This window comes from Ambystoma mexicanum, chromosome 10 (genome assembly GCF_040938575.1).
Source record: "Ambystoma mexicanum isolate Mex_15411 chromosome 10, UKY_AmexF1_1, whole genome shotgun sequence".
In the NCBI taxonomy this organism is placed as follows: Eukaryota; Metazoa; Chordata; class Amphibia; order Caudata; family Ambystomatidae; genus Ambystoma; species Ambystoma mexicanum.
The window spans coordinates 1308797441-1308823276 of record NC_090932.1 but is presented as its reverse complement, the minus strand read 5'-3'; the positions used below and the strand labels follow the sequence as shown (position 1 = coordinate 1308823276).

Here is a 25836-nt window from a genome sequence, read left to right as displayed (position 1 = left end):
ACGTTGGGGGACTCCTGCACTGCACGGGATCGTTGAAGAAAGCAAACAAGATGGAGTCACTTCAGTTCCAGTAGCTGTAGATTCAAAAACACAAACTGGTGTCCCTCTGCCTGGTTAATCCTAACCAGCCTTGAGAATGGTATCCAGGTGTCTTATAAGTTGATTGGTCCCACCAACTCAAAGGAAGAAGCCATCCTTGAAGGAGCTTCTCTGTCGAATGGAGTTTGGAAATTCAGACCTGCAGCAGAGCTTCACCGGGCAAACCAACGGTCCAGGAGTTGCAGCAGCCGTCCTCTTCCAGCTTGTCTTCGGTTCTTTCGTTCCAGTGGTCGACTCTGCTTTCCAGTCCTAGAGACTTGCCTTTTAAACAGTTTTCTCCCTTTCATTCCAGCCTAGTTGTCACTCACCCATCAGGGTGGCTGTCCTTGCCGGACAGTCAGCCAGCCAGCCAATCATGGCAGAGTGCATTTGGGTCTCCTAGGAGACTAAGCACAGGGAGTTTCGGGCACCTCCCTCACTTCCTGCCCACCCCAGACATTCAGATGCCAGAGGCAGTCTTCAGTCCTGAAGCCCGCCAAAGGCACACGAACAAAGGGACCAAACCTGGTTTGGCGCTCAGACAAACACTAGAAGGACCTTTCCAAAAAGAAATGGCGAAAAAAGAAGACCGGGACCCGTTTAAAAAAGGGGCTAAAGGCGCCATCTTGAAAAACATCGCTCCCGTGATTTTTAGCTACCGGTGTTCGCTGCTGGGAAAAATCATGGTAGTTTGTTGTAAAACCACTGCCACCAGCCTTTTCGATAGGAAAGGGTAGCATTTGACGGCTAAATGAGGATTTAGACACAGAGGATACTATGTAACCCCTCCAGCACTCCATTGTAAGATGTGATGTGCTGGGTCTAGGAATTTGGAAAGACTAGTAAAGTCAATTTCACTTTACATTCTCTGGGAAACAGTAGTTTATCCCGGAGAAGGTATTTAACCCTTTGGGAAGTCTAAAAGACATCCCTGTGTCACTGCACTGAGGGTGCTGTGCAACACACATGAAAAGATGATGCATGTGGAGTTATCTAAAACTCCCTAATCAAAGAACACAAAGGTAAAACACACATCAAAATACATGTAAGAGTTGAAAAAAAAGGCTCACACTCTTTCCAAGAAAGAAAAGCAAGTCCTCAAAAATCCATCAAAGTTGCTGGGGGTCTCTAAAGCGAAGGGAATTAGCACATTTATGAGAATTCTCCCTAACATTCAGCATGAGGTGGTGGGGGTGGGGGGTGGGGGGTCATGGAAGCATGTGTGCAAAAATTATCTCACTGCTATTGCAGTTTGAATCATTAAAACGCATTTGTCATATAAAGTTAATAATAAAACCTTGCATTCTGGGCACTCCACCTGCCTCTTACGTCACCCGGCAGAGAGATTGTGATAGGTTGAGATTGGGCAGGCTAGGGGTGGGGGTCTCTCCGCTTGCTTGGCTAACATGGACATTGCAGGCACTCTCTCTGCCTCTTATGCCACCGGGCAGAGCGGTCCTGATGGAGTGAAGTTGGGCAGCCTGTAGAGGGCTCCCCTCTTTTTGCTAGCATGGCCATTGGGTGTCTGTGTTTGCTGGAGTTTTGATTGATTCGCCCTGCAGCCCGCAATACTTCAGGCAATCCAATGTAGTCCCAACATGGAGAGAAACGTTATCTTTTTTGTACTTTTTTGACGGGGCAATCCCGCGCATTAATCCCCACACATTTCCAGAGCGGTGGCCTTCCTTCGGCGGCATGACATCTTTGAGTCTCTTTACAATAGCACGCCTCTGAGGATGAGCAGCCACCTCACGCTAAACAAAACATGATTTGAAGACACATAAGAAAAAATACAACCTGTGTTAAGAGACCAAGCAGATTCTAAATGGAAGACTGAGGAGACGATTACTTACTGGGTGGGGTTTCCCACATACCAGCAATACCAAGTCACTCATTAGTGCATGTCAGCAACTTGGGCCATGCGGTTGGTAAGGGGGTCATTGCAACACTGCTGAGCCTCCCAAATCAGTAGTGTCTCCTTTGTGTCTATCGTGATTTCTGTGCATTGTAAATATCGTTGTTCGTCACACCTGACCACTCTTAAGCAACTGGAGAAAACGGTACCAAGTAACAATTCAAGAACCTGGTTATTATGCGCTGGAGACTGGCAGGTTCAAAAGCAGTTATGTCTTGTTCTCAGAGCAGACCCCCTCAACTTAACCTTACAAGCACTTCTGTCACTGATCCTATGCCACAAGAGGAAGCCAACTAGAAGATACAAGGCCCATATTGGCCAGCCTGGAAGTACAACTGCACCAACATGAGACATCCAACTCAGAAGCTTAACTCACGCCCCTTTATCAAACACATAGACACTCATTTCAGGCAGGATAGTGCCATCAGGGGTAAATGAAACATACAGTCATCAGTAAAATGCTAAAATACGGTTTTAAATATTTACCACAGGTAAATCAATTACCGCCAATGGTATTAACATTAAAGGATAGTTCCGGGACTTTTTTTTTATTGTCCCTACGGTTCGGCCATGTGTTTTTAAGCATAAATCGGTAGATCGTAGAAAACTTTCCTATGGACCTTACCCGACTTTTCGTCCATTAACGCACTCGAAATCAGCCGCCATTTTGTGATAATCCTATCATTTCCCCCCATCGACCTGGCTCACCTGCGTTTGCGGCACTAAATCATATCCCCCGCCCCTGAAACAGACTTTATCAAAACATTCATATTCCCCGCCTCTATCCGTGACGTGACTGTGCTGCGTAGGCAAACGCGCCCAGGCGTCTTCTACGCGACTCCACACAGAACCCGGAAACCAACACAGATCAGCTCACAACACAGCGCGCCACAATTCGGAATATGAAACTGTACTTTTAAATCAAACCGCAAGATTGTAAATTTGGTAAAGTACATTTATTTGACATCAAATGTTTAGAGAATATTCAGCGATTTGCATTTTTCTTTGCTCTCGATCCAAAATAGTTCGTCTTGAGGCAAGCGATGTTCGTGTGCAGTACACAGGGTGTTGGTTTACGATAAAATAAGCTCTTCGGTCGCACTGATAATCGCATGGCTGTTCCAACAACGAGGCACTAGGCCACCACAACGGTATGTATGTTGCATCTAGCCATTAGTACCGCGTAAGGGCATACTTGTACTTGGCGATCGTCCCATAAAATGGTCAGGGTGGTAACGTTGTTCACGCGGAGAAGCAACTGGCGGTTGTAAAAGCCATCCGCCGGTGTCTGGTACTCATGACACATACAATAATGAAGGATGTACCTGTTTTAAAAACATAAAAAATGAAATTAGTCTCACCATCAGATCTTCATTAAAATTATTCATTTTATATATTAGGTCGGGAAATTATTTCATAGCTAGGACAGTGCAACTGGGTATTATACGTCATTTCCAGTAACCCACCCCCTCTCCTCCACCTTTTTCAGAGCCGCCTGAGCGCCAGTGGACCACTTCGTCACTGATATGATATAATATGGCATTTGCAACGCGCCTATACACAAGTGTTTCAAGGCGTGGCGAGGCAGGGAGGGGGGGGGAACAAGGAGAAGACAGACAACGATCCTACTAGGCCAGGTGTCATTCAGATCGCGCAAGTGCAGGGGTAGGGGGAAGGTAAAAGTGCAAGGGGAAGGGGGGGGAAGTGGAGTACAAGGTAAGTAGCATAAAATAATAAATACATAGGGCCAGCTGGTGGCGAGTGCAAGGTAAGTGCAGAACAAGTGCTGGGAAGGGGGGGCTGTAGGATACTGAGACAGTCCCCCAGTGCAGGGGTTGACAGGGAGGCAGTGCAGGTGGAGAGTGGAAGGGCCCAGGACCGAGGTCGCAGACAGTGGACCAGTTGTAGCAGGGGAGAGGGAGAGAGAAAGCAGAAGCAAAGAGGAAGGTTTTGAGGTGCTTCCGTAAAAGGAGATGGTTCTCCTCAAGATAGTGCGCGGTACAAAACAATATGCCACATAGAACGAACAAGTACAACTTAACCCGTCTTTAAAGCTACTGTATAGTAATTAAATTGCGGTATAAACTCATCTAAAGAGTTACTTACATTATATTTGCATTTTCCATTGTGTCTGTGCGTAGGGCAGTCCCGAAATACCACTCCTTCTATGCCGACGTTATTTCTTCTAATGAACGAACATTAAATGGCTTTCGTTTCTGAAATTATATTCATTATCGTTTACGTTATTGCACCACACCCCCAAAAAGAAGTCTTTCGGGATGGTCCCGGCCTGTCAAGGTCAAATAACAATAGAACCTTATACTGAGTCGTGGGCCATTCCGGCACCCGAGCAAAAAATCAAAGCAGCTGACCTTCACTTTGAACGAGCACACATTCCTAGTTAGCTACATTCAGTGTAAGGCCATCTCACAGGACTTGAAATTTACACTCCATCTTTGCATTTTGTCTGCGTGCATTTGCAGCCCCAGAGAACCATAAATACGGAGACATTCTATATTTTTTGAAAAATGATTTATATTACTGTTTGGTTTAATTTAATGCGCAAATGAACAAGGTTGGATAGACACATTGCATGTACACTGAGCAATCACTTTTATTTACACAATACATAGCTACACATATTCAATGGGCCTGCGACATGAGGAGACTCCAGAGCAAAGTCACAGGTGACACCCGGGTGGTTCGCACAACTGCACGGTGAAGGGAGGGGCAAGGGTGGAGAGACACATTGCATGTACACTGAGCAATCACTTTTATTTACACATTACATAGATACACATATTCAATGGGCCTGCAACATGAGGAGACTCGAGAGAACAGACAATCAAATTACAATCATTTAAACCGTGATGTGTATTTCTCAATGAGCTCTGCTTTAGGTGGACATGGAACAGAGGCAATGTTGGGTGGCAATGCAGTTGTCCCCTGCACAGGTTCGTTCACAACTCCATGTATGTGCCTATCTAGGACATCAACAATAAGTCTCTCAATAAACTCATATTGCATATCCTCAAACACTGGTTTGATCACCCATTGTTTACTTCTTTTAGTGAAGGCCTTATTGTAGCGAAGCGTCCCTAAAGTTCCGGTCGTCCTACTTTGTTGAGGGCCAACATTATGGTTATGTGCCAAGACCGCTAGAAGAGTCCGATTTATCATGCCCTCCATGCCAAAATGCAATCGTTTTGGCCTGTACTTTAGGCACATATTATGGAACACCTCCAAATCTGCTGTGTGGCAGAATTCCGTGAGTCCCCTCAAATCTCTTGTTATAGTTTTATCAAATACAATCTTTTTAATGGCTTTGTGAGTGGGTGATGAAGGAATCAACCACTTCTTTTTCTGTGCCTCCTCTGTGGACAAATGGCCATGTTCACAATTGTGGAAATGTTGGTTTGTGGTCCAGCGGTGAACGTTGCTACAGTGTAGCATTACTGACCGCCATTTTTCCAGTAGAATTTCCAACGACCCTCCACATGTTTTTGAGCTCCACCAAAGATGGTTGCTGATTGACTTGGACCACTGTGAAATACCTTGCATATCTTTTTTTTTACCTGCAGCCGACATTTTTTTATTGATTGTTTTTGCAAGATGCCATACGTCAAATTGGTGATTTATATTTTTGTACTCTTCTCTCATTGTCTTGGCAATTGAAACGTGTCTGTCCGTGGCTATCAGGTCGATCACCATTCCCCGCGATTGTAGTTCTTGCAATGATGCTACAAAGCCAACTTTCTCCATGGCCACTGAGGATGTACTTTGTGACACCTGCACGACCACCGAACTCAAAATTTTCTTAATTTCCATGTCCTGAAAGTGGTAGGTGCAGTACTTGGCTGAAAATCCTGGGCTGTCGCACTGTCCATCACCGGCTAGCCTGAACCGTTTGCCCGCGAATGTACTATCAATAGACATTTTTTCCATTCTCCAAGCTTTGCTAATGGCTGGAAATAGATAATCGATTTGGTATTTGTAGAACTGAGTTTTCGCAATGAAATGGATTCCCACAAACTGAAAGAAATACTCTAACTTTTTAAAACTTGAACCACTAAAAAGTGCGGCCGCTGCACAAAGTAGATTGCCTGCTGGCAGTTGCCCCAGCATGGGTTGGGCAGACCATGAGAAAGGATGATATTTTGTACAGGTGGCATGTATTTTAAGGTTAGTGCCTCGAATTGCACGAGTCACATTAATCAATGGCTCCCCACATACTTCCCCACCAACCGAATGCCCACATTTCATCCTAATAATAATATCAATCAAACAACTATCGAATACAATGAATTTGGCCTCTTTCCTTATACTGTCACTCTGCATCCCAGCTGGTTCGGCCTGTAACGTTGAGGACATGTCACTCACATGAAAGGTAGAATCTCTGATATCGTCTTCCGCTATGTTCAGTGATATTGATGGTGTTTCATTGTTGTCCACTTCCATTGCAACATCTGTTCCTTCTCCGGCGATGGGTGAATAAAACAATTTCTTCAACTTTCTCGCGGTCTTAGTTTTTGCGGGTGTGGATTCTGTGAATTGATCTCCGACTGCATCCGAACTACCAGGAGGACATTCACTATCAATGGCTGGTGGTGGTATAGCTCCGTTGTCAATCACTTCATATTCTTCCCATTGGCACGATGCATCTCCAGTCTCAAGTCCCTGCCAAAAGGTTTGACAAGCAACATCTCTCGTTCGCTTCACTGTCTGTGTAGATCTAGTTCGTACACCCACTCGCAACTAGAGGACAGATTGGAAAAGGGATGTTCAGTTTAAACACAACTTACAGTATTGAACTATTAACAGTGAAAAACAACATAATATAGTGACCAGGACAATAACCTTCTTTTGCTTTCTTTTCTTTGAAACTTTCTTGCCTCGAACTTCAACATCAGGACGCTGTTGCTCCGACTCGTGTGTGCATGTCTCCACTTCCTCTTGCGCTGCAACGACTATATTTTCATGATAAGCACATCCATCACGCACTGACGCTCCATCGACTCCCTGAAACATAGAACTTTCATTAGTATGTATAATAATATTGAAAACACAAAATGTACTTGGGGACCAATACCCACGTACATCTCAATAGCAAAACACGAATGAACGCATTGTGTAGAACATTCAAACGACAATTATTCACACATTGTTGATCTAGTTAGTTGGAACTGTCAAGATCCATACCTCGGGCTCCGCATAGACTTCCATTGATGATATTATTGAAGATGACGCTTCAGCAACTCCCTGAAACAGAGTAATTGCATTAGTATGGTTTTCTATTTTGTTAAAAAGAACATAAACTTTGTGCAGGCGTCAACGGCTCATCTAAATAGACCTGCACAAATGATCAGTTGTCTAAAATAAGTAATGGATATCTAAATATGATTTGATTTGCTCGATCGTTGGAAGTGTCACCACCCAGAGATCTGCATCAACTACTAGGGGTGATGTTCTTGTAGAAGAAGCTCCGTCATCTCCCTGAAACATAGTACTTGCGTTAATAAAGAAGGAAGTATAGCGGATGTAATCATGTCATATGATCTCGCTTGTTCGAACTGTCAGTATCCATACATCGAAATGCATAAGAACATCAAGGGACGCTGTAACTGCAGTGCACACTTCTGCAAGCTGTTGCGCCGACCCGTAACTGCATGCTCCCCCTTCTTCTTGGACTAATGCTCCATCGACTCCCTGAAACATAGGACTTTCATTAGTAATGAACACAATATTGAAAAAAGAAGACACATAGGAGGGCGACGACAGAAGGACATATCAATGGCTAAAAACGAAAGAAACATTGTGTGTAACAATCACGCTACAAGAATGCAAGATCTGATGATCTCCATCGATGGAACTGTCCGGAAACGTACCTCGAGCATCTGAGTGACATCAACGGTTGTCGTCAATGCGTTGGACTCCTCAGCATCTCCCTGAAAGACAGTACTTGCATTATTTTGGATAACAATAATTATAACTGAAAACAAAGACTAGAGGACGAGTACTAGGGTGTACCATTAGGTAAAATAATTACACGATAAATTAAAACTATTGATTTACATGCCTAAAACAAGTCAGTGGCAGAATAGCTAAGTAAGATTACCCGATAGGCACTTGAAGTGGCTGATGACTGCAATAACGACACGGATGGAGAATCTTCCGCCTTCATATTGAGTGGATACATAAATGGGGAAATTATTGTTAGCTAATGCTACACACTACCGCAAGGCCGAGAGCTAAATCCGTAAACTTGACTCACCAGTGGAGGGATGTGGACGAATAGAGTGGGAATAGCGGTTGAGAGCAATTTTCGCTTCGCTCGCGGTGTGTTCTTCTTTATTAGCAATGATGTGGAGTACATGTCTGAGCTAAAGTGCCTGCTGCAGATGCGGTATCGATCACCCCTCTTGTCCGCAAAGACTTCTAGGACTCTACTTTCAAGCTCAGACGGTGGATATCCGCAATATCGGACCCATTCTCTTATCTGATCTATTGTCTTAGGGAAAACATGCATTATAGTACCTTCAGATTTTTTATGGGTCTTCGAAGGGCAACCGCCAATGGAACAGGCAGGCATTGTGGAAAGTTCTGAAAAGTAAAGATCAACAATTCTCTATGAATACCAATGTGTTAAAAAATTAAATGACACATAAAAGGTTCAATGCAAGGTTCGTTTTGGTTCTTGGAACTATACACGTTATTCACATGCGGATAAGTATTTGAATAACTTTAAAAAATAGAAAAATAATTTGACTAAACTCAGAACATGTGACTAGTTCCTTGCATGTACTGTCTTGAACGAAAAGAAAACATGGATGCAATTTGATGACTACTAGCAAATAGATATAAATTAAAAAATTGGACGCAAAATGATTATGGTACATGGCCTTACCTTGACGAACAAACAGTTAGATGCAGGGATCAGAGTAGTTTCTTGTCGTAGAACAGGGAGCAGTTCACAGGTTGCAAACTGACGAGTTTGCTCGAAGTGGTCACGGAAGTTCACAGAGACGAAGAGCAGATAACCAGCACCTTCACGGGTTGACTAGCAAAAACGCAAAGAAGTTCTCATTAGAAATATGAAGTGGGTTATAAAGAATTCGAAACAGGGGTGTGTTTGTGAATGAATGACGTGAATATGTCGTGGCATTATGCGGTTTGCAGGGGGGCGTCCAGCGTGAGGGGGGATGCTTGGCAGGAGACACGGGGTCTGGAGGTAGACATGGGAACAACAAACCATGCTCTATAGACCACTTTGAAGTGTACATGGTCTTTGGCACCTCTTGGCCTTTATCGCTCCCTGACAGCTCCACTTGCCAGCGCAAGTACCCCGGTGCGAACTGCCTTTGATAGGGCGGGGGATGGATTGGGGCGGTGGTCGTGCAGACAAGACACAGGAAGACTCGTGAATGGAGACACACTTATGTGGATTGCAGGGGGGCGTCCAGCGTGAGGGGGGATGCTTGGCAGGAGACACGGGGTCTGGAGGTAGACATGGGAACAACAACCCATGCTCTATAGACCACTTTGAAGTGTACATGGTCTTTGGCACCTCTTGGCCTTTATCGCTCCCTGACAGCTCCACTTGCCAGCGCAAGTACCCCGGTGCGAACTGCCTTTGATAGGGCGGGGGGTGGATTGGGGCGGTGGTCGTGCAGACAAGACTCGTTTGCCGCAGGGCCTCACCAAGGAGAGGCCATCTAACTGCATGTAAGAGGCAGGCTGCAGGATCTAGTACATGGAAGGCAGGGGGGTGAGTTTATAAATACCTCACCCTCCCAGGATAATATATGGGTGCAGTTCACCCTGGAGACCCTGGATGCCTAGGCAGTTAGTCAGCAGCAGGCTGGCCTGTGGTGGCAAGGCGGCACGGGCCAGAGGGGGTCATCTCTGTACCCGGTGCCCAAAAGGATGATTTATTATGATCAACCATATTGATTATTTACCTATAACCATGTTTTGTATCAATAAAATCCAACTGCCTTTTATTGCCAACGCTTGAACAAAGTGGTGTGGTAAGTATTTTTGGGGGAGGAGGCAAGGCCGGGAGGCTTGATGCCAACCCGCAAAATAACATATGTATGTCTGCTGCATATGGGTTCAACGGTTATGTGGATTGAAGGTGGGCGGCCAGCGTGAGGGAGGATGCTGGCCGGAGACATGTGGTGTGACAAGACAAGGCACAGGAAGACTATTCAATGGAGACACACTAGATTCATTTAAAAAATCAAAACAACCATTGTTAAAATATATGTTGGGTTTTATTTTAGATCTTAATTTCAATTGAACATAAATAATAAACATTACACATTGTAAAGTTCCGGTTGCAGCACATCCAGGGAAAATCCGCGGTATTGTCCACTGTCGCTGGGGAAATGTTGTCTAATGGCAAGTACCGCACAGGCAGGTATTACTCTCCGAACGCGGTGTCCGAGCCTCCCGTGAAGCCACCAAGTGAAGCAACTATAGGCCACCAGCCTGTACCACCTGTGAAAAAGAAAGATGCAAACTGTATTAAAATGACAAAACTTTCTTATCAATGTCGATTCAGGTAAAAAATGTCATTCTGCTTTGAAAAAAATTCTATCTAGAAAATGCACAATATGGAACCAATTTACATGCGTTCGAATGATATGTAGATGTAATTTTATATGTGGGAGACGACCATGAAATAGTAGTGGCATCACTGACATCACAACCAGAGTATACTTACTCGTTACTCGGATTACGCGGACGAACAGTGCCGCGAAGTTCGTGCATAAGCACCATCATCATCCTCAACACGGTCCGTGAGAGGCAGGCTTCCCTGAACTCTGGCAGCTCGGTGATGCATTGCGGACTTGGCTCGCCTTCCGAATTGTAGGCCAAGCACCCGGAATTTTCACGGCAGCAGCAGTTCTCCTCCTCAGTTGGCATTAGCTCGCACCGATTGCACGTGCACCAGGTGGAGACGCCGTCCATGCGACATGGTCCAGGCTCTTCATCCGTTGACTGGTCCTCCCAACTGCCGTCCGAATCCCCATCGTTTTCGCGTGCTTGCCTTTCCAGTAGTTCCTCCTCGGTGTACTCGGGCTCGTACATATACGGCATTATTGTAGCCATTGTGTGGTAAAGAAAGTAAAATAATTTACAGAGATGGTACAGGTGTTCACAAGGCCTAGAAGCGGCGAAGGTAGCTGACCAGAGCACAGAAACGAGTCACAGAATACTCAAAGTAACACAGAGAGAGTAATGGAATCGAAAATCTGCTGCTGTGTGTTGTGAAACGGTGTGTTTATACTTATTGAGGAAAGAGGCGTCCTGCCATTTCCATGGCGACACTTCATTAGCTGAGGCGCAGCGATTGTTGACACGAAACGTGCTTTGGCGTTGGGAAATGGGCGGTACGCGTCTGCTGATGTCAGGCTCAAGGGCGGGGGATTTGATTTAGTGCCGCAAACGCAGGTGAGCCAGGTCGATGGGGGGAAATGATAGGATTATCACAAAATGGCGGCTGATTTCGAGTGCGATAATGGACGAAAAGTCGGGTAAGGTCCATAGGAAAGTTTTCTACGATCTACCGATTTATGCTTAAAAACACATGGCCGAACCGTAGGGACAATAAAAAAAAAGTCCCGGAACTATCCTTTAACCTCAGGAATCACCATCACAGTATTTATAGCACTGAATAATCTCGAGAAACAATGTGTCCTGTCAGTGGTTCTAAGTACCACCACCAGCAGTAATATAGACTCACAATAGTGCCTTAACAGTAGTGAGCCCGAAGCAATTAAGTTCCACTCGCTGTATTTGTTCATCGCGTAGGCTCCAAAGCTTTCCAGCTGTAGCATTTTTATTGTGCACAAATTCAACACAAACTCAAGAGTTTCCTGACCACTACCCACCCATAACCACACTGACACTCCAGACTTACTCGGGGATCACTGGCTTGCAAGCATCAACAACACAGGGTTTGCATGTAACTCTCCTTCTATCCCACTAACAATGCCCCAACCTTTTTTGGCAGGGCAGAGACCCTGTCAAACTGGAAGAAGTGCGCTATAAAAATACATTTTACATTACATGTTTCGTGTGTGGGTCTGTGCAGGAAACGGACACAAAACCTTGTTCGAGAAAGGATATCGGGGCTTGCAAATTATATTTTCCCTTAAATTCAAGGAAAGTGATCACCAGGCTGGATCTCCCTCCATCAGAGCGAAGTCTGGTAAAGCAGGTACTGGGCTTAGGCCTCCATCAAATGGTTAAATGTATTTAGCCATTTCGGGGGCCTCCCTGCAGTGGGAGCTGCTATGTTCAACTTTTTCTGGCTCCATTCTGAGCTATCTTGCATGTGTGGATTCAGGTATGTAACCCAGGCGCTATTCACAAACAGGTCAACGCTGTTCTTAGCAACTGTAGCCTTTGCTCTGCAAAAGCCATGACCATATATGGCCACCATCTTTGTCCCATTCACTCTTTGGTATGAACAATGCCCAGCTGTTGCCTTTAGCACTGCATTTAATTGGCGGCTCCTGGCAAGAGTTCCCCTGGGCATAGTGGTACCCTCTTAGAATAAAAGACAGATGCCAGCAACCATTTCAGCATACACGGCAAGCTTTTTGAGGAGACTTGAACAAGAAAACAGGCTATATCATGTGTACGCTGTGTCGACTCTATGGAGCATAGGGTACATATGACATTTCGGTCTCTTATGTGGCCTCAGGCAGGCCTTCATCATGGAAAAAGTTAAGCAACCAGTCAGCAGGCATGGAAAAATACCAGGACCTTGCACCAAGTGGCAGGATGAGACTTCATGACTTGCACTGTTTGATTATGGTTAATTATCATAGAATGAGAGTGAGACACTCAAAGTAAGGACTTTATCTCCCCAAATCCGACATCTTATGTAGACTACCGATATCACAGTGTACACCTTTATAAATGATTGTACCTGCACCCTACATCCTGTACTGTGCAGAGGTGCGACCTACTTCAATATCAACTATCCCTTCTATGCTGGTGATACACAGCGTTACATACACATAGTCCACTTCCCTTGTCAGTCCATCATCTTATGTTCTTGCATAGGCATCTTTCAAGGCAGGGCTGGAGGGTTTGGAACTGGCTTTGGTTGAATCAACCTAAAATCGCAACACGCTTCTCAGCACCCTGTTAAAAAAACAGGTTTATTGAAGATGCTCTGCCTTATCCATAGAGCTCTACCAGTTACTTCCCCAGCACACTTAGCAGTCAAGATTCAGCCCTAATGTTCCCTGCATGCTCTTATTTACAGTGACAAATCCGTTTGGCTCACCCCGAGATTCTGTGTTGCTCTACAGGACACATTCGTTGTTTGGTAGACTCCCTACCTCCCTCCAGCTGTCTTGAAACCAACTATTGGCACTTCAAAGCACAGCTTAAAACTCTTCTGTTTAGTAGCCAGCCTTTTCTTCCCTGCTCTGTCTGGTCTGTGAAGACAGCACCAAGAGGCGACCCAGTCTGCCTTGTAGCTGTATAAGTGCTCCCAGTCACTCATAGTTCGGTACTCCATAGGTGACGATAGTCCCTCTGCAGAAAAGGCTAAGTGTCTTCTTCTACGAGAAAGGCACTTTTTAAAATGCTCAGAAATTTGGCACGATGTTAAGAATCTTCCCCTGAAAAAAGTGCATACCTCTTATTTTCTTTTTGTAAAGTTTCAATTAATTTCTACAAGTACAAAGGAGACTGTTACATTTGGTGTTTCTGTATGCTACACAGGCCAGGCCTGTGTGGAATGTGGAGCATTCAGGAGTAGAATGTGTGAGGGTTCACTAGAGGACAGTTAACAGACTGACACAGCGAAGCTGGAGGTTGGATGAGAGCCGGCACAGTTTTGTACCTAGAAGTTAAATAAAGACTATGGGGGTCATTCCGAGTTGGGCGGTAAGGGTTAACGGGCACCGGTAAGGATGCCGGTGCCGGTAAACCCTTACCGCCCAATTCCGAGGTCCCTTAGCGGGAACCGCAAAGGACGTGTCGTCAGACCACACGTCCTTAGCAGGTCCCGCTAAGGGACCAGGGCGCTAATTACGGCCCGCTACTAGCGGGCCCGTAATTAGCGCCTTCCCCATTCCCATTGAGCCCTATGGGGGCTCAATGGGAATGGGGAATGGTTTACTGAATGGGGACTTACCGGGTCTTCCAGGGTTGGAATGACCCTGTAAGTCCCCATTCAGCCAGACCGGACCCGGTATTGGAGGCAGCCATTGTGCCTCCAATCTCGGAATGACCCCCTATATCAAAAAGGTCAAGTACTGTGATATTTTCTATATTTGGCTGCCAGTGTGCAACTCCTGTGGATCGAAACCACATGACAATGCAGTCCGGAGGAACAGCAAAAAATGTACGACATATTCGTAATGCCAATATTTAGGATCCAGAAGCGGGAACACAATTTCTAAGCTTGGTTGTCAAAAGCGTTGGATATACAGCAATGTCAGATTTGTGGAAGAGAGCGCAAGCCCGCGGATCCATGCTGAATAGTGTGAGCACTTTTTTCATCCTGTACGCTTTCAGAGAAAAGAACTTATTAACGTGGCATCAACGGCACAGAAAAATAAAGGACTCCTCCTTCAGACGTGGGTAATGGGTGTAAATAACCCATACACTTCATGGACAACAACTGGCAAAGGGATACAAAGGTATTGTACGTAGTATGGAAGGCATGACACTAACTATCAGTAGCCGGCTACACACCTTTATTCAACTGTACTGTGTTAAAAAAAACAAAAGTTAAAGACTTGTCAATGAGTTGAAATAACACTGATGCAATGAATAACAGCCTATCCTCCAGAAAATGTATTACCAAATTCAGGAGAACCCTCCATTCCATGGTCCGAATGGAAAGAGTACTGGAATAATGATTTTAAAGCTGCAGAGCATGGTAATATATCAGCAGAAAAAAAACACCCTTACTACTTCATGCCCTTGGTCCAGAGGGACAGAGTAAATATAAATAACGTCCTCCACTATCAGTATGTGAAGCTGGAGACATGGATGAGCATGAAAAAAACACAAGACAGATGGATTTGCACTATGCACTTTGATGAACATAACCCTCAATAGATGTCATTTTTACTCGAGAATACAAAAGGCACAAGAGAATATAGTGTATCTGCATTAAAAACCTTATTCTTATTGTGTAGGGTTGTTACAGGGATAATGACAGAGGAACTGGATAACATAATTATATGTACCATCAATAACCCTGCGATACAAGAACGACCATGGAGGTGTGGTGATTCACCCTTGGCAGCAGCGAAAGCCATAGCGAAAAAGATTGTGCACACTGAATTATGCTCAAAAGAAATGAAACAAAGTAAAAAGGAAGCATTTCATGGAAAAGGCGAAAAAGAAACTTTTGCAGATGATGATGCGCAAATAAGTGAAGCGAACAAGAAAACAGAAACAATTTGATCAAAGGAGAAGGAAACAAGAGTAAAAAGTACACATTATCTAGAAACTGCTACTTAAATAATTAAAAGAACATAACATCCAAATGATGTGGACAGATATAGATGCTACCAGTGCGGCAGAACAGGTCACTAGGGCAGTTCCAAGTTGTACTCAGCAATACATCAATATTGTTTGAATTGTAGCACCAAAGGGCATTTTGCAATTGAATGCAGATTGGAAAAGAAGCTGGCATGTGTACAAGAGGAGAATTGCTCAGAGGAGGAGCGGGTGATGATAGTAAGAAATACATTGTCAACATCATAATTGAAATGTCCAAGCTCCGTGGTACAAATCAACAGCTATAAAGTGACTCGGATGGTTGATAGGTATTCTCCGTATACAATAGTAACATCTCACCAAATGGGAATATTTGCAAGAACAAGGGTTGAAAGTAAAGTTAAACAAGTCTGATATAAAAAATATCCTATAGGTTACAAGCTCACTTGCATTGAGATATTAGGATGGTTTCATTACTTGCTGGAGTTTCAGGGCAGGATTGCAGTCATGAAAATGTATGTAGCAAATAAAGAGGTTAATGTTCTTGGATGGAAAGATCAAACATCTGTCAGAATAAGGCTAAACCCATGCATGATTGAAGCTGTACTAAGCATAAGAAGCAATGAGATATCAGTTGAACTAGAAAAGGGATTGGATCGACTTGGAGAAAAAAGCATAATTGAAAGAATATAATCTGCGAGTAAGTCTGATTGTCGTAGCCTTAGATTGTTGTAGCCTTAAAGGGGAATGGAATAATTAGGGTTTGCGTAGACTTATGAGATGTGAACAAGAACATTCAAGTGGACACATTTACATTACCAATTACATTTGACGTGTTGAATTGTCTTCAAGGCACTGATTTATTCATAACGTTAGATCCATCGGCAACACTATCGGATACAATTAACTTAGTATTGCAGGAATCTTACATCATTGATAGCGCCATATGACCTTTATAAATGTTGTAGCATGCCATGTGGGTTAGCTTTGATCAACACAATATTTCAGAGGATGATGTCACATATTTTAAAGGGTTTAGAAGGAACCTTTGTTTACTAGGATGATATTTTGGTGTATGGAAAGGGCATGAAGGAGCAGTCTTAACAGGTTCATTGCAGTTCTAAATAAACTCAAAAACAAGGGTTTGACAATAGAGGCTAACAAATGTAAATGTAGATGAAAGTACAATATTTGGGACACCTACTGAGTAGTAACGGATACAGGCCCAAGCATGATACGATTAAAGTGATCAAAGGTGTACCCATACAGACCAATAAGGCTGAATTGAGATTGTTTTTTGGTCTTGCAGAATGGCATAACAAATTAATCAAGGATTTTGCTCCAGAAGGATGCTAAATTCTGACGGGGTAGTGAGTGTGAGGATGTGGTGCAGTGTATTAATGAAGGGATTTGTAGTGCACAACACTTAGGAGGGTTCTTTGTTCGTACACCAGTTAGATTGACACTAGGTGCCAGTGAAAAAGGCTTATGGGCTGACATTTCACAAGTGTGTATGTTGTGGAGAAGGTGGTATGTCAAGCATTTAGGGCTATTTCAGACACTGAGACAAGGCATTCTACCATAGAGTGTGAATTACTGACTTGTGTTTGGGAAGTGAACTATTTCCAGAAATGTTTGTGGGGAAGTCTATTTACAGTATGAACAGATCATACACCTACAGTGGAGCTCCTGACAGTTAACGATATGAAAAGGGCTACTCTGTGATTAGCACGATTGAGCTTGAAACTACTGCAAGACTATAACTTTCAGGTCAAATATGTATCTGATGGGAGGAATAAAATAACTGATTTTCTTTCACGGTTAATGACTATTGGAGCGACAACAGAAGGAGGGGAAGAAGATGTAGTGGTGACATTATTGCAAAAGAAATTGTCTGGGGTATCAAAGGAAGAATGGATTAAGGAGTTGAGCTCTGATTTAGTGTTGAAACAAGTAATACAATGGACCATAGGATGGAGGCCTTCTGATAAGGCACTAGATGACCAGTTGTCGCTATAGTGGGAGGTGAAAGTAAAATTGTCTAAAGAGGATAGGTTGTTAGTGCATGGAGAGCAGCTGATACGGCCAACCTCTTTGTAAGAAAGCCTAGTCCGTTTAGAACGAGGGTCATCCTGGCATAACTGGCACAAACATGAAAGTGGTGGCCAGGAGTCAATGTGTTATGGAATGTATGATCAGAGATTGTTGGTCATGTTGGAATTCTGATAATAGTCTGAAGTTGGTGAAGCAGCAGTTGAATCTGCTAGCCCCTCCAGAGAAAGCATGGCAACAGGTTGGGTTTGACATTTTAGGACCACACTTTGGGATCAAGGGTAAAGGTAGTGTTGGTGTAGGTAGACTATTAATCTAAGGGCCTCATTACGACCTTGGTGCTCCCGTAATGAAGGGTGCCGGTACGGGACCGGCACCCTTCATTACGGGAGCGCCTATTACGAGGTTCCCTTTGCGGGACCCAGAACAGACGTCTGGTAAAACCAGACGTCCTTTCCGGGTCCCGCGAGGGGAAGAGGGAGCTAATAACGGGCCATTCGTAATGTGCCCGTTATGAGCTCCCTCCCCATTCCCATTGAGCCCTACTAGGGCTCAAATGGGGATGGGTTCCTGCAAGGAGGAATTACCGGCTCCTCCAATGTCGGAATGACCCGGTAATTCCTCATTGCAGGAACCCAGTATTGGAGCCCGCTATGGAGGCAGCCATGGCGCTAATAGGACCATGGCTGCCTCCATACTCGTAATGACGCCCTAAATGTCCAGAAATTATGTTAATCAAGGGTACAACTGCTTCTGATATCATTAATTGTATGGATCAGGTGTTCAGGAAGGAAGGATATCCAGACATAATGATGGGCGCCTGCCTGAGGCAATGCCTATTCCTATGGTGCTTTCTTGTGACTTTGTCTCCTGGATCCAATAGCCCAGTGGGGCAACAATCACCTTAAACATGGCAGGTGCAATTACAGGCATGGGTGTCCCTCTCCAGCCTCCTGGCCTCTGCTCTGATTGGCCAACAAGGCAGCCTTTAGGCCAATCAGGGTTCCGGCGGGCTGTGCCGGCCCCCTCTACAAGCCACACCACTAGGCCCTGTTGATTCTGCTCTGCCTCACTTTTTTCCTGACCGGCGCAGACATTGCCTTCTACATCGAAGCCTCCCTTCCACCACAAGGTTTCGCCCACGCTGACCCACACTGGACATCCCAGGTAAGCCCAGCACGGCTTTTACAAGAACTTCCTGCGCCCACTGAATTTCCCGATCGCATCAGAAAAAAAGAAATGAAATCTTCAGATCTGCATTGTTGGTGCCTGCCTGAGGCACTGCCTATTCCTATGGTGCTTTTTTGTGCCTTTGTCTCCTGGATCCAACAGCCCAGAAACGATCACCTTCAACATGGCGGGTGTCATTACAGGCATGGGTGTCCCTTCTCCAGCTGCGTGGCCTCTGCTCTGATTGGCCAACGAGGCAGCCTTCAGGCCAATCAGGGTGCCGGCAGGCTGTGCCTGCCCCCTTTCCAAGGCCCACCACTAAGGCACCTGTCTGTTCCTGTTAGTGCCTGGCCGTGCTCCTGGCCCACCTCCCGGAATCTTTCAGTAAAATGCTCTGCAATGTTCTATTTACTGCAACAGCCCTCTTTACTGTGTCATCGCTAAGCGTGTCTTCACATGAGTACTGCAACTCAGTTTCTGCCTCGGCACCACAGAACTAATTTCATCTGCCTCTCAAGAATTTCAACCTTGCAGATGCTCCTTGCACTGTAGTGACTCTACATTCTACCCCACCCCTTGTGACTCAATCCCACTGATTCCAACTACTGCATTGCTGTACTCCACTTCCTGTGCCATTCCTCAAACACTGTCTTTTTTTGCCTGAAAATCGTTTTTAGCTGTGCCACCCTTTCCCCAGTGAAAGTACCTGTTTGCCTGAAAATCGCTTTTAGCTGTGGCTCCTTCCTGCACTGCAAGAAGCTGTTTGCCTGAAAATCGCTTTTTGCTGTGCCCTCCTTCCCCCACTGAAAGTACCTGTTTGCCTGAAAATCGCTTTTAGCTGTGGCTCCTTCCTGCACTGCAAGAAGCTGTTTGCCTGAAAATCGCTTTTTGCTGTGCCCTCCTTCCCCCACTGAAAGTACCTGTTTGCCTGAAAATCGTTTTTAGCTGTGCCTCCTTCCTGATTGAAAGTAGCTGTTTGCTTGCAAATCGTTTTTAGCTGTGCCTCCTACCTGAATGAAAGTACCCTTTTGCCTGAAAATCGCCTTTAGCTGTGCCTCCTTCCTGCATTGCAAGGAGCTGTTTGCCCAAAAATTGCTTTTAGCTGTGCCTCCTTCCCCCGCTGAAAGTAGCTGTTTGCCGGAAAATAGTTTTTAGCTGCGCCTTCTTCCTGATTGAAAGTAGCTGTGTGTATGAGATTTTTCTTTTTTTACTGTGCCTCCTTCCTGATTGAAAGTACTTGTTTGTTGAAAATCATTTTTGCTGGGTGCTCAACTGTTGCTTACTACCTTTTTATATACAGCGTTTGCTGTTGAGTTCATCCTGCATTAAGGTCCTGCACGTCCTACCTTGTCCTCAGTGCCCCCACCCTCGTACCCTCTGTCCCCCAACCCTTGTGTTTTTGCCGCACCTCCCTCCCCCCTCCATGTGCCTCAGTACATCAGCCTGGTAATCGTCCTCCTCACCATTGCGGCTAGCTATGTCACTATCCATCTCTCCTAAATTCCCTAACTGCTTCTCTATTTCCTATCCCTTTCCTATCACTAAATCTGTCCGGAAGAAACTTAAGAAGGACATATTGGGCTCCAACCCAGGCCTTCCTATTGCAGACACCTATGTCACGGCTTCCGCCAGAGAGACTCTCACAGACATCCTCTTTGTTGTTACCTCACCCGACCTATGGACCCAGTACATGGTCGCCTTTCTCTCTCCTATCGCCTCTTCTTCCATTAATGGTGGCACCCACTGGGAGGTCCTCCTTGACCTGTTCGCCATTTCTAGGATCATCATTAATGTCTATCTGAATGGAACCATCATGGTTCAGGGTCCTCAACCCAACCTTCTTCTCTTTGACAGGCTCCTACCTTGCCTCTCAAACATTACCTCTCCTACTAGACAGGCTCCCTTAACTCCTGGGCCTTCCTCAACCTCTGCACAGGTTCCCTTGCCTACTGTGCCTTCCTTATCCTCTGCACAGGCCACCTTGCCTGCTTTGCCTTCCGCCTCCTCTGCACAGGCGCCCTTGCCTTACCCCACTGTCCCAGCACCCTTGTCGGCCTCGACATCCATCTTGACTCTCCTGACTCCTCAGGACCTTTCCGCAACCTAGGTGGTTGTCTCTCCCTCTTTATCTTACCCTCGGGCTCCACGCACACAGCGGGCCAAACTTTGGATAATCTCATATTCTAAACGGCACGCACGGCCGTTTTGTCTCACCTTTTGTCTCCCCATTGGATTTCTTTGTAGCACTTCTCCTCTCCTTTGCATTCTGCATTTTTGCGAGTGCTTCAGGAACCATATTGTGTGATTGTGTGCACGAGTGGCAGAGAGCAAAGCACTCTCGTTGTTGATTGTTGTGAGGGACTGAACCGAAAGTAGTTTCTGTGAACTACATTTCCCACGATCCCTAGGGTATATTTCCTTTGTCCAGGCGCTTCAGCGCCGGCGCTTCTGGGTCGCGCCGGTCTTCACCGGTCATCACCGCAGCTCGCCGGCTGGCAGAAAACCTCGGCTTTTAGCGGGGGCTTCAATTACGTTGGCAAGCAAACGCCTCTCCCTTTCAAGTAAGTTGCTCACGTATCCTGCATTAGGTCCATTATGTGCCTGAAGAAAATATCACGCCAATCCAACATGAAGTTCAAGATCGCACCCTTGCTGGTACTATCTTTCTCCCTTCTCAACACACGCTCGCTATATAAGCATGGTGTGGAAATCTCCGACCTAACTAATGAACTCAAGCCTGACTTTTTCGGTATAACTGAAACCTGGCTCAACCCTGACCTTCCCACCCAAGCCACACTCTCCACGCCCGACGACTACACCCTTTTTAGAGCAGATCGTCTGCAGGGTAAAGGTGGCGGAGTGGCCTGGTTATGTAAATCAAATCTTGAATGCTATGAAATTCCTCATACCTCTCCAGAAGGCTGTGAGAGTTTATGGGTAAAAATAAAAACCTCTCCACATACCACTTTAAACACACTCACGATCTATCGCCCACCCAAAGTCATGCCCCTATTTGAAGAACAGCTCAGTGACCTACTGGCTCAGATCTGTACCACTAAAGGCCCAGTTATCATCATGGGTGATTTTAACTATTGGGCCAATGACCAACAGGATAAAACAGGCACCAATCTGATGGATACCATCACCTCCCTTGGCCTTACCCAGTGGATGAAATCCCCCACGCAAAGTAAGGGACATACCTTAGACTGGCTCCTGTCTCAAAATGCCAATATCTCTGACATCTCGGCCACACCATGTATTTGGTCTGACCACTTTCTTATTCAAGCCAAGATTTCACTACCCTCCCCTCCTCCTAAACTTAATGCAAACCCACGCATACAGAAAATGTCTTGCAACCTTAAAAATCTTACAGCTCCAAATTTTGCCACACTGCTGTCTTCTAAACTTCAACCCCTTGACAACTTTGTTGACTCCTCGAAACTTATCAATCATCTGTCTACCAACATCAAAGAAACAGTTAACGACCTTGCCCCATTGAAAATGAAGACAATAAAGACCGAAACCATAAAGAACACCTGGTTCACTAATGAAATTCTTGTGGCCAGACAAGAAAAACGAGCCCTCGAAAGAGTCTGGAGGAAAGACCCCAACGTTAACACTCTAACCAACTATAAAAAATCCATCCTCAATTATAAAAAACTCATCACAGAAGCTAAGGCCACACATTATAACGCAAGGATAGTGAATGCTCAATCCAACACTGGGGAGCTTTTCAAAATTTTAGCGGAGTTCCAAAGTCAGCCCCCAACCATTAATAATATCATTAAGGACAATAAATGGTGTCAGGGCATACATGATGCCTTTCTACTCAAGATTGATTCTCAAAAAGAAAAAATAAATAGAGCTCTAGGCAATGTAACATCCCCGCAAATCCCCATAGACAACGTTCTGCCCAATACCTGCGAAAACAACATCCCTCAATTCTCCTTCACACACTACTCCGAGGATGAAGTACTCAAAATCATAAAGGACCTTAAAGACACGTCTTGTCCTGCTGACGACTGCCCCACAAGCACTCTTAAGGAGTCCTTAGAAACTCTGGTTCCATGGATTACCAAACTGGTCAATCTCTCTTTTGATGAGGGCCTGGTATCGGAACTGCTAAAATCAGCGTGGATCACACCTTTATTGATAAAGGAAAATCTTGATCCAGCGAACAACGACAATAACAGGCCCATTACCAATGTGCCATATGTTCTCAAGATAATTGACAAACTTGCCTATTTACAGTTACAAGCCCATGTGGAAAAATATAACATCTTGGGTACCCGTCAGTCGGGCTATAGGGCTCGTCACGGGACTGAAACAGCAATGCTAGATCTTAAATCTACCTTAGCTAGCATAGCTGATAACAATCAAGCTGCTTTGCTCATGTTATTAGACCTCTCCGCAGCCTTCGACCTAGTTGATCACAGCTTACTGGTGTCAAGGCTCGGGGATGTCGCCAACTGCTCCGTAATTGCATCCAGATGGATTGCTTCCTTTCTGGGTCCCAGAATGGTGAGGGTCTGTGTTGGCGATAATCAATCTTCTCCAATATCTCAGACATGCGGAGTTCCTCAGGGCTCCTGCCTATCGCCTGTGCTTTTCAATCTTTATATTCGTCCCCTTCTTGACCTCTTAAACAAATTAGGAGTGCAATACACGAACTACGCTGATGACACTCAGGTGGTCATAGAGCAAAGTGGCGCCTATAGCAGCGATACAGTAACCATCAATAAAATATACAAAGCCATACAAGATTGGATGGCCTGCAATTCACTTGCCCTGAACGACAAAAAAACTGAACTCCTCATCGTGGCATCTAAAAACACCCGGGCGAAACTCGACTCCAACTATGCTAGTTTCCATATTGCCGACAATACCATTCTCGTCCAGAAGAAAGTTAAGGCCCTAGGCGTCGTTCTTGACAAAGAACTTTCTATGAAGTCCCATGTCTCCAGCATTAAATCTAGCTGCGGTTTTATAAATAAAAGAATAGGCTATATTCGACCATTCATCTTGGAAGAAAACTGTGCCCTTCTGGCCACTGCACTGATTAATTCTAGATTGGATTATTGCAACAGCCTCCTAGCGGGCACCACAGCCTCCAATATCCAATCATTACAAGTGGCTCAGAACAATGCTGTTCGTAATATCTTCAACCAGTCCCGTCGTACACACATTTCCATCTTTAGGAAAAAACTTCATTGGCTACCCGTTAAACATCGGATAACGCACAAGATATTGACCACGACCTACAAATGCCTCAGCCTCTGTAGCCCCACTTATTTGTCAGCCCGCATTAGCATTAAATCTAATGCGAGGAACCTTCGCTCATCCTCTGCCACTATTCTCAAGCATCCAAAATACAGGACAGCCAAATTTGGAGGTACCACTCTTGATGCTCAAGGTCCCCTTCTATGGAACAAACTTCCAGCCCAGATGCGGCAGATTCAGGACTACACTGCATTCAAACGTGCTGTAAAAACCCACTACTTCAATCTGGAATAACTCTTTGACACCTCTTTCTTCTTTGCCATGTGTGCTTGTTTGTTTGTTCAGTTTTATGTGCGCCCTGAGGCCTACGGGCATGTTGGCGCATTACAAGATTTAAAATAATAATAATAATAATAATAATAATAATAATATCTTCCGACATCCCTCTCTCTATCCCTCTCACTCCCTCTCTCTCTTGGACGGACCACTCTCTTCTCTCCTCACACTTGAAGCTCTCCTCTCCTCTCCTCTTGCATTGGCACACCCAGCGTGGCCACTCAGATTCAAAGTCACCAGAACCATGAAAAGAGTGACAGCGGCTGCCTTTGCCTCCACCTACTCTCCGCCTCCTACTCCTGCGGCTGACTTCCAACCTGACTCAGCCCTCGCTAACTTCAATCTCTCTATCTCTCTAACACCCTTGATATTCTTGCCCCTGTCACGAGGGTCCGACTGAAGCCTTCCAAAAAGTGCAACTCTTGGAACGACTCTGATCTGGCTGCCCTTAAACACAAGTGAAGGGCAGCTGAGCAGAAATGGAATTCGTCAGGCCAACCCTCTGACAAACTTGCCTGCCGCCTCCTTCAAAGGCAATATCAACTCTGCATCCACACCAAGAAAAGAGTCTTTATTGAAGCCTGCAACGCCGCAGCATCAAATAACACGGCCAAACTTTTCAAAGTCTGTAAGGAACTGGCCAATCCTGCAGTAGCCTCCTCTTCTGTCACACCCACCCAGGACCTTTGCTCGACCCTGGCAGCACATTTCACCAAAAAAAACCAAGACATCGTTTCATCTCTCTCCTTCACACCACATCATACATCAACACCCCTGGAGCCTCCCTTGGCCCCTCCACTACTTCTACTATTTTCTCTCACTCCCATCACACCTAATGAGGTCACCAGACAAGTCTGGTCTATGAAGGCCTCATCCAAACAGGTGGACCCCTACCCCTCCAAAACCATTAAGGACAACATTGACTTGCTCGCTCCAGCCTTGGCTGATCTTTGCAATCTCTCTTTTGTGACTGGAATTTTCCCAACTTCTCTTAAGCACTCCCTTGTGCACCCTCTGCTTAAGAAAACCTCTGCCGACTCCTCCATTTCGGCAAACTACCGCCCCATCTCTATCGCCCCTTTCCTGGTCAAACTCCTGGAGAAGCTGGCTATCTCTCAGCTCACCATCCACACTGAATCTGCTGGTTGCCTCCACGACCATCAGTCTGGCTTTAGAGCATCCAGAGGCACGGAAACTGCTCATCTGAACACCCGTGAAGACCTGATCTCAAATCTAGACACTAACACTCCCTCTGTCCTCATTCTTCTTGACCTCTCCTCTGCCTTTGACACAGTAAACCACAACATCCTGATTGCACATCTCCGTGACACCCTGGGAATCACAGGTCAGGCTTTGATGTGGTTAACCTCCTTTCTTTCCGACCACCCATCCCAGGTGGAACTTGAGCCCTTTCTCTTTAATGTCTGCATGGCTGCCCTGGCACGTGTGATTGTCACTTCCATCTCTAACCTCCAGTGTTATGCGGATGACACGCAACTCTCCATCAGGCTACCCTCAGCCACCTCCTCTACCTCGCTCATATCTGACGGTCTGTCCGCAATTCAGTCATGCTGTGCTGCAAA

General features: G+C 45.4%; 1 protein-coding gene across 1 annotated transcript in view; it reads left to right on the top strand.

Annotated features, from left to right (window-relative positions):
• LOC138493020 (2'-5'-oligoadenylate synthase 3-like) overlaps positions 1-25836 on the top strand; it is a 352001-nt gene that overhangs the window by 63759 nt on the left and 262406 nt on the right. The window lies entirely within an intron of this gene.